The sequence below is a fragment of the Mytilus californianus genome, unplaced genomic scaffold (assembly GCF_021869535.1).
Source record: "Mytilus californianus isolate M0D057914Y unplaced genomic scaffold, xbMytCali1.0.p SCAF_11, whole genome shotgun sequence".
Classification (NCBI taxonomy): Eukaryota; Metazoa; Mollusca; class Bivalvia; order Mytilida; family Mytilidae; genus Mytilus; species Mytilus californianus.
Genome location: NW_026262593.1, coordinates 32,635,649 through 32,647,987, shown reverse-complemented (window position 1 = coordinate 32,647,987; position 12,339 = coordinate 32,635,649). Strand labels below are relative to the sequence as shown.

Here is a 12,339-nt window from a genome sequence, read left to right as displayed (position 1 = left end):
CTATAAAGGGCCCCAACAATTACTATTGTAAAACCATTCAAACGGGAAAACCAACGGTCTAATCTATATGAAAAATGAGAAACGAGAAACATTTATGAAACACATCAACAAACGACAACTACTGAACATCAGATTCCTGACTTAGGACAGGTGCAAACAAATGCAGCGGGTTTAAACGTTTTAATAGTACCAAACCTTTACCCTTTTTCTGAAACAATAGTGTAACATCACAACATAGAAAGACACACTATAAAATATCAACTGAAATAGCTTAACTCAATCAAAGGACATATAAATGCCTTTTCAGCAAACTTGGCTATATCATTAAAGTCTGAATGGGGTTTACTGAATAGAGAATAATGGACCAAACTATAGAAAAATGAACCAAATATACAAAGAATAGAGAAAAATAGGCCAAAAAATTAAACAATAGGAAATGATGGGGTGTTAAAGGTGTCATACCAGCAAATCATAGTATGTCACATCCGGTTTCATACGAAAAAAGGGTAGAAAAAAAATATTCCCTTGAATTTGACAGTTGTAGGAAATTAACCCTGCATTTCATTGCAGAAAAATATGTCTGAGTCATAAACATGTATCTTTGGTGTTTCAAAGCACCATTCTTTTTTATTTGCTGTTTCTATAAAACTAGAAAATACCTGTGAAATATACTTTGGTTCATAATTTGAAGATATATAGTTTTGGTGTAAGGCGATATTAAGATCTTAAATCTTTTTGAAGCGTGTCACAGACGAAATACTACCACTCAATATGACACCCAAAAGAATAGTCTTCCAGACAGAAACTATTGGCCTTTTTGATCTAATCATAGGATATGTCATTGTTATACCCTGGATGCATTGCACTGATCAAAATAATATGTGTTTATAAATACCTTTAATTGGTGACATATAGAGTGAAAACTGACTGGGATTTGTTACAAAAAATATCCTGACCCTGATTTGGTAAAAAAAAATAATCTGTCTAGCACTTCTAGCAGTTTTGCCAATCCCCCAAAAAATTTTGGAAATAAATTTTGTGTACTAGACACATAGGGAAAACATTGAATAATAAAAAATCCAGGTGCGCATGACAGTCAATCCGCATCTGATTTCAGGTGTTTTCGTGCTCAGAACCACCCCCATATATGAGTGGGCTGAAAATTTTATGTATTAATATATGAATGGGGGGTCACATTCCAGTCGCACTTCTGTACCCATTTTAACCGAAAACCGAAGTAATCCCCCCACCCTTTAGGATATACTTTTTGCTCAGCAGACCATAATACTTGCAGACAAAGTGGAAATGATGACGGCACGTAAATTTTTGCTAATTTACCCAAAAATATTTCGCAACATGCTCCGTTCCGCAGAACAATATTTTTTGCACCCCCCCTAACATTAGATCCTGGATCCGCACCTGATTTCTGGTGTTTCCGTGCTCAGAACCACCCCCATATATGAGTGGGCTGAAAATTTTATGCATTAATAAATGAATGGGGGTTGTTCACATTCCAGCCGCACTTTGGTTCCCATTTTTAACCAAAAACTGAAGTAATCCCCCCCACCCTTTTCATGTTGAATTGATGCGGTTCCCCGGAAGGAAAAGCTCTTGACGTGTAAAAATCTGTTGTTAAATTGCTGAGAGCGTCAAGGGAATGTGTATCACAAAGTGTTTCAGTGTAAGGTCAATATTTACCGTATCTGCTACGAAATAAAATTTAATTTTGCTGGGCAGATGTGCATTGACAGAAATGATGACGGCACGTAAATTTCAGAGCCGAACGTCGTGAAGGATGGTCGATCCGAACTGGATTTTTTCCAATTTTAACCCCCAAATACACCCCCCACCCCCCAAAAGATCTTGAAATTAACACATAATTAACTACGATGGTCATAACCCCTTTGTGGTATAAAACAATATTCATGGATTTTGTGTGAAAGAAGAAATGGCGACACCCAATTTCAAATCTCTTCATGTAGTAATAAAGATATTTTGGAAACTTTAGGTGACATGGTTACTAAAGCTTGTTAACAGGGATAAAAAGGGTGGAAATTTGATTGGTTTACTTCCGGTGATGGTTATTATCTTATATGCAATGAAATGTTATGTGAAATTTTCACTTTAGTACTGGACAGGATAAAACTTTACTCATGCCAATTATTTCTTTATTTAAAACATAGATAAATTCTGCACAATTGTTTGAAAATTGCCAATTTAACAAAGACTAATGGGGGAAAATCAATAGTGGTATTATTCCTAAAAAATAGAGAATAGAGAAAATTGACCCAAAAATAAAAGAATTCAGAAATGTATAACGCCCCTTTCAGACGCTCATATTATGTCAGCCAGATCTTATTGTTGGAGGAATCTGGGGTACCCAGAGAGAACCAGTGACCTTTGACAGGTCAATTAAGATAGAAGTGAAACACACCTTGCTAGAAGCAGGGTATAAACTTACAACTTCTGAATTGACGGCTAGTGATCCCTGTAGATTGACTACTAAGACCACTTGGCCGTTGAGTGTCATAAAGTTTAAGAAAAATTGAATTGAAAGTTAATATTACATTCAAGCTGTAATGCCAATAGGTTTTGTTTAATTAGCATAAGAAATACTAGGTGTATTAGTGATAGGCTAACAAAATTTACATGCCTGCTGCCACAAAAACTGTTTTAAGACTGTTATATATTTTAACAATCTTTTAAAAGGGCTTAAAGGAAAACAATCAATAGTTTAGTAAGAAGTGTAGGTGTGCATACCTGTTAACTGACCCTTAATTATTCTGCGGGTTACACCCGTGAATTTCCCCTTTCACACAGGATTTTTTAAATACCCGCTGGGTATTCAAATAACCCAGGATTTCAGAAAATGACCTGTTTTCATCTGTATTTCTGACTGGTATTGTTTCCAGTATTTAAGTCAAATATACATTCGGTTTTATCGGCTTTTTTCCCTTGAAGAGGTAAACAATTGAAAAGTCAAAACTTACGATTTGCTTATTTACCCTACCGAAGACAGCTATCAAAACATTACATTTGATTGAAAAGTAACAATTTGAGAATTGTCTCGTTAATTGTACCCCAGAAAGTTGAAGCCAGTCAAGCTTTACATACAATTCTATGTCCTGTTTAAAAGATTTGCCGTTTGCAAATATCAATTATCCTATAAAAATCATTATAAAACAGATTGAACCTTTTAATACATTTCTGTTGGAGAGAATAATTTTATTATTGCTTAAATGTAAAAGCTTTTAATCATATCCATATGCTCTAGATATTGCACTGAAAGGAAACACACTTTCTTCTTTCTATTTATCTTCCTCCTGTATATAGGAGCACATTAGCTATAATTGATTTCTACTTACATGTACATGTATAGTTGGGGTTTATGACATTCATTAATAAAAAGTAGTGTGAAAAAATTAATAAGAGGGCATTGCTATAGAAAGATAATTAATTAATGATAAATATTAAGATAATTAACAAATACAAAATTGAATATTTGTAGGAATCTCAGTGGTACATGTATATGTTGTAGTATATAAAAAAAACTCTAAAATTGAACCGAAAAAAAAGTGTGTATGCGTTATGACCTGACATTTTCTTCTTCAATGCAGCTCATGACCTGCGTTTTCAGTTTCAGATGTTGACGGGTATGGGTATGAGAGTATGTCCCTATTTGGAAAATGGTACAGTCCATGATTTTCTATGGGAAACCAACTAATAGGTGTTATTATGCTCTGAATAGTTTGTAGAGCTTAAGGTGGTACCAAACACCTTGACTCAAATTAATTATACCCCCGCTTTAAAAAAGTGGGGGTATACTGTTTTACCTCTGTCTGTCCGTCCGTCCGTCCGTTCGTCAGTCTGTCCCGCTTTAGGTTAAAGTTTTTGGTCAAGGTAGTTTTTAATGAAGTTGAAGTCCAAGTAACTTGAAACTTAGTACACATGTTCCCTATGATATGATCTTTCTAATTTTAATGCCAAATTAGAGTTTTGACCCCAATTTCACAGTCCACCGAACATAGAAAATGATAGTGCAAGCGGGGCATCCATGTACTATGGACACATTCTTATTCTTATTAAACAGTGGCAGATATTTCAAATATGATTAGAATGGTATTCTAAAATAAACATAATCAGACAATTAACGTCGAGGAACTAACTATGAAAGTTTTAGTAAGGAGAATGAAAATAGCTAAAGTGTTAATGCACACACTCTAAAAATAGCATTTTTTTAATGAATATTACTTGTTCAAAAACTGACAAGCTGATGTTTAGAACAAAAGAGAAGGGTGTTACAGCAGGATTAACAGAAAAAGTCTAAACCTAAATTGTCTACAAAATATTTTAAATGATTTCCTTTCTGTACTTTTGATTTATATGAGCTTAGCATATCACATATATGGCAAAATAAACTATCTGTTATTGAACGTCCAGTAAACTCATTCAAGGAAAAGGCAAAGGAAGAAATTTTGATAAATCTATACAATAAATTCATACTTTGCATTGTTGATTATATTAAAAAATTTAAATGTTATTTATTTGTACAAAGCTTATTTCAGTGAAATATATTAGGCTTACCAAGAATTTCTATTCTGTTTACAAATTTCTTTTTTTCCTTTATTTTGCTTTATACAGAGTCACTTTAAAGAAATACTTATCTAAAAAGATTTATTTAAGTTTTTGGTTATAATGTTGATGACTTTAATTTTTGTGGACCATTATTCCTTTATGTTAACATTGTTAACAAATTTTCACCAAATTATTTTATAAAAATTACACAAACTATGACTGATTATCACAAATATTTATATTAAGGTGGATTATCGGTATATATTTCCTCAGATAGAATTTTCTTATACTTTGCCAAAATGAAGATTTTACTATGCTTTTTTCAAAAATAAAATAAAAAGTATGGGTCACCGTGCTATTTTTCAAGCTACAAGTCGTGCAAAATTGCACACATTTGCATAGATTATTCGTGAAAAAACACATTTTTGTGAATAAAAAGAAATCTATGAGATAGAATTTTTAAATAAAATATGAGAAGATAGGTTTTATAATATGCTTTAAGAAAATAAAAAGAAAAAATTGTGTCACCGAACTTGTTTTCTTGCTACAAGTAAAAAATGAAAATTTCACTATCATTCCAGTATAAAACTTTTACTATAAGAGTTATCTCCCCTTAAATGGCCAAGTTGAAAAATTGATTCTAAAAACACAAATATTTGATATTTGTTTTAATATTTTAGATAATGCAATTATTCATTTATTTTTATACGACCGCAAAAAAATTTTGTGGTCGTATATTGGTATGACGTTGGCGTCGTCGTCGTCCGGCGTCGTCGTCCGAATACTCATTGGTTTTCGCACTCTAACTTTAGTTTAAGTGAATGGATCTTTTTGAAATTTGACCATAAGGTTAAATACCACAAAAGGAAGGTTGGGATTGATTTTGGGGGTTATGGTACCAACAGTTAAGGAATTAGGGGCCAAAAAGGGGCCAAAAATAAGCATTTTCTAGTTTCCAGACAATAACTGTGGAACGGTGTATGGATCTCTCTGAAATTATACTACAAGTTTCCATACCACAAAGGGATGGTTAGGATTTGCTTTGGGGGTTATGGCTCAAACCGTTTAGGAATTAGGGGCAAAAAAGGGGGAAAAACAAGGTTGTCCTGGTTAATGGACAAATACTTTAGTACAAAACATAATTTAAAGCAGTGTAAGGGAGATAAATCAAATACATCATTGAAATTATCTCCCTTACACTGCTTTTAAATTATGTATAAAGTAATGGTTAATGAACAATAAAGATAATTTAAAACAGTGTAAGGGAGGTAATCCAAATACAACGTTTTGGTTACTTCCCTTACACTGCTTTTAAATTATGTTTAAAGAAATGCATATTTATAAAGGAAGACCAGTAAAAATATCTGCAAATGTTGCATCTTTTTTTTTTACAAAAAAATCAATATGAAAGATTTGACATTATATTTTTAATTCTATTATAAAATAGATTAAGTTAGCACTATGGTAAATTTAAATGGGTAATTATGGTTGCCAACTCCATTGGAAATTTGAATTGAGATTATGACCATATCTGAGGAAAAGAATTTTTTGGGGGAAAAAGGGGGGGGGGGGGGTAAAAAGAAATTGTGGGGGGTCAATTTTTTCTCATTTCAGATTTCAGAAATTAAAAAGAATTATTCTTCAAATATTATTTTTTTTTCAAATTTCAAATATTGAAAAATTTCAAGAAGTAATCTTTAATTGCACAGTATGGCGCATTAGATTTGTAAAATCTTTGATCACATTTATTTATTTGTTATGCCGAATCTAACAGTGTATTTAGATTTTTAATTTTGGGTCCAGTTTTCAAATTGGTCTACATTAAGGTCCAAAGGGTCCAAAATTAAACTTTGTTTGATTTTAGCAAAAATTGAATTCTTGGGGTTCTTTGATATGCTGAATCTAAACATGTATTAAGATTTTTGATTTTTGGCCCAGTTTTCAAGTTGGTCCAAATTGGGGTCCAAAATTAAACTTTGTTTGATTTCAACAAAAATTGAATATATGGGGTTCTTTGATATGCTGAATCTAACCATGTATTTAGATTTTTTATTTGTGGACCCCGTTATCAAATTGGTTCATATTGAGGTCAAAAGGGTCCAAAATTAAACTTTGTTTGATTTCATCAAAAATTGAATTATTGGGGTTCTTTGATATTCCAAATCTAACCGTGTATTTAGATTTTTAATTTGGGTCCCGTTTTTTAAATTGGTCTACATTAAGGTCCAAAGGGTCCAAAATTAAACTAAGTTTGATTTTAGCAAAAATTGAATTCTTGGGGTTCTTTGATATGCTGAATCTAAACATGTGTTTAGATTTTTGATTATGGGCCCAGTTTTCAAGTTGGTCCAAGTTGGGGTCCAAAATTAAACTTTGTTTGATTTCAACAAAAATTGAATATATGAGGTTCTTTGATATGCTGAATCTAACCATGTATTTAGATTTTTTATTTGTGTGCCCCGCAATCAAATTGGTTCATATTGAGGTCAAAAGGGTCCAAAATTAAACTTTGTTTGATTTCATCAAAAATTGAATAATTGGGGTTCTTTGATATTCCAAATCTAACTGTGTATTTAGATTTTTAATTTTAAGTCCCGTTTTTTAAATTGGTCTACATTAAGGTCCAAAGGGTCCAAAATTAAACTTTGTTTGATTTCAACAAAAATTGAATATATGGGGTTCTTTGATATGCTGAATCTAACCATGTATTTAGATTTTTTATTTGTGGACCCCGTTATCAAATTGGTTCATATTGAGGTCAAAAGGGTCCAAAATTAAACTTTGTTTGATTCATCAAAAATTGAATTATTGGGGTTCTTTGATATTCCAAATCTAACCATGTATTTAGATTTTTAATTTGGGTCCCGTTTTTTTAAATTGGTCTACATTAAGGTCCAAAGGGTCCAAAATTAGACTTAGTTTGATTTTAGCAAAAATTGAATTCTTGGGGTTCTTTGATATGCTGAATCTAAACATGTGTTTAGATTTTTGATTATGGGCCCAGTTTTCAAGTTGGTCCAAGTTGGGGTCCAAAATTAAACTTTGTTTGATTTCAACAAAAATTGAATATATGAGGTTCTTTGATATGCTGAATCTAACCATGTATTTAGATTTTTTATTTGTGGGCCCCGCTATCAAATTGGTTCATATTGAGGTCAAAAGGGTCCAAAATTAAACTTTGTTTGATTTCATCAAAAATTGAATTATTGGGGTTCTTTGATATTCCAAATCTAACTGTGTATTTAGATTTTTAATTTTAAGTCCCGTTTTTTAAATTGGTCTACATTAAGGTCCAAAGGGTCCAAAATTAAACTTAGTTTGATTTTAGCAAAAATTGAATTCTTGGGGTTCTTTGATATGCTGAATCTAAACATGTGTTTCGATTTTTGATTATGGGCCCAGTTTTCAAGTTTGTCCAAGTTGGGGTCCAAAATTAAACTTTGTTTGATTTTAACAAAAATTGAATATATGGGGTTCTTTGATATGCTGAATCTAACCATGTATTTTGATTTTGGACATTGGACCATAATAGGTAAATTAAAAAAATTCAAGTTCTTAGACCACATTCTTTCTGTGTCAGAAACCTATGCTGTGTCAAATATTTAATAACTATCCAAATTCAGAGCTGTATCAAGCTTGAATGTTGTGTCCATACTTGCCCCAACTGTTCAGGGTTCGACCTCTGCGGTCGTATCAAGCTGCGCCCCAGCGAAGCATTTTATTTTTTCATTTTTCTGTATTTTCCTGATATATTAACAGGTTTCTTTTTTGTGTCTTGCCTGAGACATAAGTCGCAGTATGCACAACATAGGTATTACAATCCAGCAGAGGCAGCGCTGTAAACTATTTGTATATCAAATCCTGAAAGCTTTATAACCATTGTCCTTGATCTCATTTTTCGTGGTTCAGCGACTGCTTAAAAATTTTGTATAGAATTTCTCACTTTTTATGAGTAATAAGATAATTATTTTTGATATGTGTGTTCCTAGGAAGGTCTTCATATATGTCAGAAAGGGTTCACCTGACCTTGACCTCTTTTCATGGATCAGTGATCAAGGTTACATTTATGTGAATAGGTTCATTTATCAAAGACTATAAGCAATAGGTCAACTTCATTTGATGTATAGAATGATTTTAAGGTGTACATGTCTATCTGGCAGATATCATTTGTCCTTTACCTCATTTTCATGGTTCATTGGACAATGTTAAGTTTCTATAGTTTTGTCCTCTTTTCAGATTCTATAAGTAATAGGTCAACTATATTTGATGTATAGAATAATTGTTAGGTATACATGTTTGTCTGGCAGGGTTAACCATTATATTTTGTACAAGGAATGATTGTAAGGTGTGCATGACTGTCTGGCATGTATCATCTGACCATGACCTCATTTTTATGTCTATATTAGCAAAAGGTCAACTATATTTGGTGTATCAATTGTTTTTAAGCTGTACATAGATATAAGAAGATGTGGTATGTGTGCCAATGAGACAACTCTCCATCCAAGTCACAATTTGACAAACGTAAACCATTATAGGTCAAAGTACAGCCTTCAACACTGAGTCTTGGCTCACACCACACAGCAAGCTATAAAGGGCCCCTAAAATGACTAGTGAAAACCATTCAAACAGAAAAACCAACAGTCTAATCTATATAAAAAATGTGCAAACGACAACCACTGAACAACAGGTTCCTGACTTAGGACAGGAGATAACAAATGCAGCGGGTTTGAACATTTTAACAGGCGCCAACCTTCACCCTAACCTGAAACAGCAGTATAACATTACAACAAAGAAAGACACACTATAAAATATCAATTAAAATAGCTTAACTCAATTACAAAACAAGTAAACATACACTGAACGAATAAATTAGATCCATTACACATTGAATATAAATACAATATGTAAAACAATGTCAAAAAGACAACTATAACCTGGGACAAAATGGTGTTAGATAAAACAAGCATTCTGTGAGTATTGCTTGGCAATTCATAGTCCCCTACCGGTTAAAAATTCATTGTATTGGAACAAAATTCTAACTTGATCTATAACTTGTAATGGTGTAAACTATATAAATATCAAGTCAATATCTTCAAGCATGACAAAGAAAGTGTTGAAAACTGATTATTTAAGTGAACTTTCTAAGTCCAAGTACCATAACTCTGCACAAAATCATCAGACCAGAAAAAATTTCGAACTTGATCTGTTACTTGTCATGATAAAACTATATATATATATCAATTTTCAAAATCAATATCTTCACACATCACGAAAAAAAGTGTGGAAAACTGATTATTTGAGTGAATTTTTTAAGTCCAAGGACCATAACTCTGCACAAAATCATTAGATCGGAACAAAATTCAAACTTGAACTGTAACTTGTCATGATAAAACTATAAACCAATTATCAAAACCAATTTCTTCAAGAATGACAAAAAAAGTGTGGAAAACTGATTATCTTAGTGAATTTTCAAAGTCAAGAGGACCATAACTCAGCACAAAATCATCAGACTGAAACAAAATTGGAACTTGATCTGTAACTTGTCATGATAAAACAATACACCAAATATCAAATCAATATCTTCAAGCATGAAGAAAAAAAGTGCGGAAAACTGCTTTGCTGGACTGACGGATGGACAGACAGACGGAGTGCAAACCTAAAGTCCCCTTCGACTTAGTCGGTAGGGGACTTATAACTTACATAGGTAACTACAAATAAAATAATTTTGTTGTTAGTACAGAAATATTTTTTATGCCCCTGCCGTAGAGGAGGGGGCATTAAGTTTTACCCTTGTTCGTCCGTCCGTCCGTACAACCCAAAGTTGGTTTCCGTTCTATAACTTTAGTTTGCCTCAACTAAATTTTATGAAACTTATACACAATGCTTATTACCACAAAACACAGATCAAGTTTGAATTTTGGTGGCGTCACTATAACCGTTCTAGAGTTATGCCCATTTACAAATGGAAAAATTGCTGAATTTTTCGTTTCCATTCTCTAACTTTAGTTTGCCTCAACCAAATGTTATGAAACTTATACACAATGCTTATTACCACAAAACACAGATCAAGTTCAAAATTGGGTGGCGTCACTTTTACCGTTCTTCAGTTATGTCCCTTTATAACTTTATATGATATGCAAGCGGGGGCATCATCTGTGTCCCATGCACACAATTTTGTTGTTCATAGTAAGAGATTAGAATTGAAAATGTATGGTAATACTAAACATTTATCAAAGGTGGTACATATAAAAAGTAGTGAGACGAGATATAACACAAAACAAGCAAACATTGAATAACAAAAATGCATTACAAATTGTGTCAACAGGTCAAATCAACACGAAAGTACAATTTGAGAGTTCTCGCAGTTACTGAAAGCTAGTTAAAAGCCAAAAACAATCAAAAAGAAGCATTCTGAGAGTATTGCATTGGCAATACATAGTCCCCTACCGGTAAAAAAATTCATTGTACTGGAACAAAATGCTAACTTGCTCTATAACTTGTCATGGTATAAACTATATAACAAGTATCAAGTCATATCTTCAAGTAAATATGATGAAAAAAAGTGTGGAAAACTGATTATCTTAGTGAATTTTCAAAGTCAAGAGGACCATAACTCAGCACAAAATCATCAGACTGAAACAAAATTGGAACTTGATCTGTAACTTGTCATGATAAAACAATACACCAAATATCAAATCAATATCTTCAAGCATGAAGAAAAAAAGTGCGGAAAACTGCTTTGCTGGACTGACGGATGGACAGACAGACGGAGTGCAAACCTAAAGTCCCCTTCGACTTAGTCGGTAGGGGACTTATAACTTACATAGGTAACTACAAATAAAATAATTTTGTTGTTAGTACAGAAATATTTTTTATGCCCCTGCCGTAGAGGAGGGGGCATTAAGTTTTACCCTTGTTCGTCCGTCCGTCCGTACAACCCAAAGTTGGTTTCCGTTCTATAACTTTAGTTTGCCTCAACTAAATTTTATGAAACTTATACACAATGCTTATTACCACAAAACACAGATCAAGTTTGAATTTTGGTGGCGTCACTATAACCGTTCTAGAGTTATGCCCATTTACAAATGGAAAAATTGCTGAATTTTTCGTTTCCATTCTCTAACTTTAGTTTGCCTCAACCAAATGTTATGAAACTTATACACAATGCTTATTACCACAAAACACAGATCAAGTTCAAAATTGGGTGGCGTCACTTTTACCGTTCTTCAGTTATGTCCCTTTATAACTTTATATGATATGCAAGCGGGGGCATCATCTGTGTCCCATGCACACAATTTTGTTGTTCATAGTAAGAGATTAGAATTGAAAATGTATGGTAATACTAAACATTTATCAAAGGTGGTACATATAAAAAGTAGTGAGACGAGATATAACACAAAACAAGCAAACATTGAATAACAAAAATGCATTACAAATTGTGTCAACAGGTCAAATCAACACGAAAGTACAATTTGAGAGTTCTCGCAGTTACTGAAAGCTAGTTAAAAGCCAAAAACAATCAAAAAGAAGCATTCTGAGAGTATTGCATTGGCAATACATAGTCCCCTACCGGTAAAAAAATTCATTGTACTGGAACAAAATGCTAACTTGCTCTATAACTTGTCATGGTATAAACTATATAACAAGTATCAAGTCATATCTTCAAGTAAATATGATGAAAAAAAGTGTGGAAAACTGATTATTTAAGTGAATTTTCTAAGTCCAAGGATCAAAACTCTGCACAAAATCATCAGGCCGGAAATT

General features: G+C 32.7%; 1 protein-coding gene across 4 annotated transcripts in view; it reads left to right on the top strand.

The window, feature by feature from the left end:
• Nucleotides 1–12,339, top strand: part of LOC127719908 (phosphatidylinositol 4,5-bisphosphate 3-kinase catalytic subunit beta isoform-like) — a 77,656-nt gene that overhangs the window by 23,902 nt on the left and 41,415 nt on the right. The gene's annotated exons all lie outside the window — the stretch shown is intronic.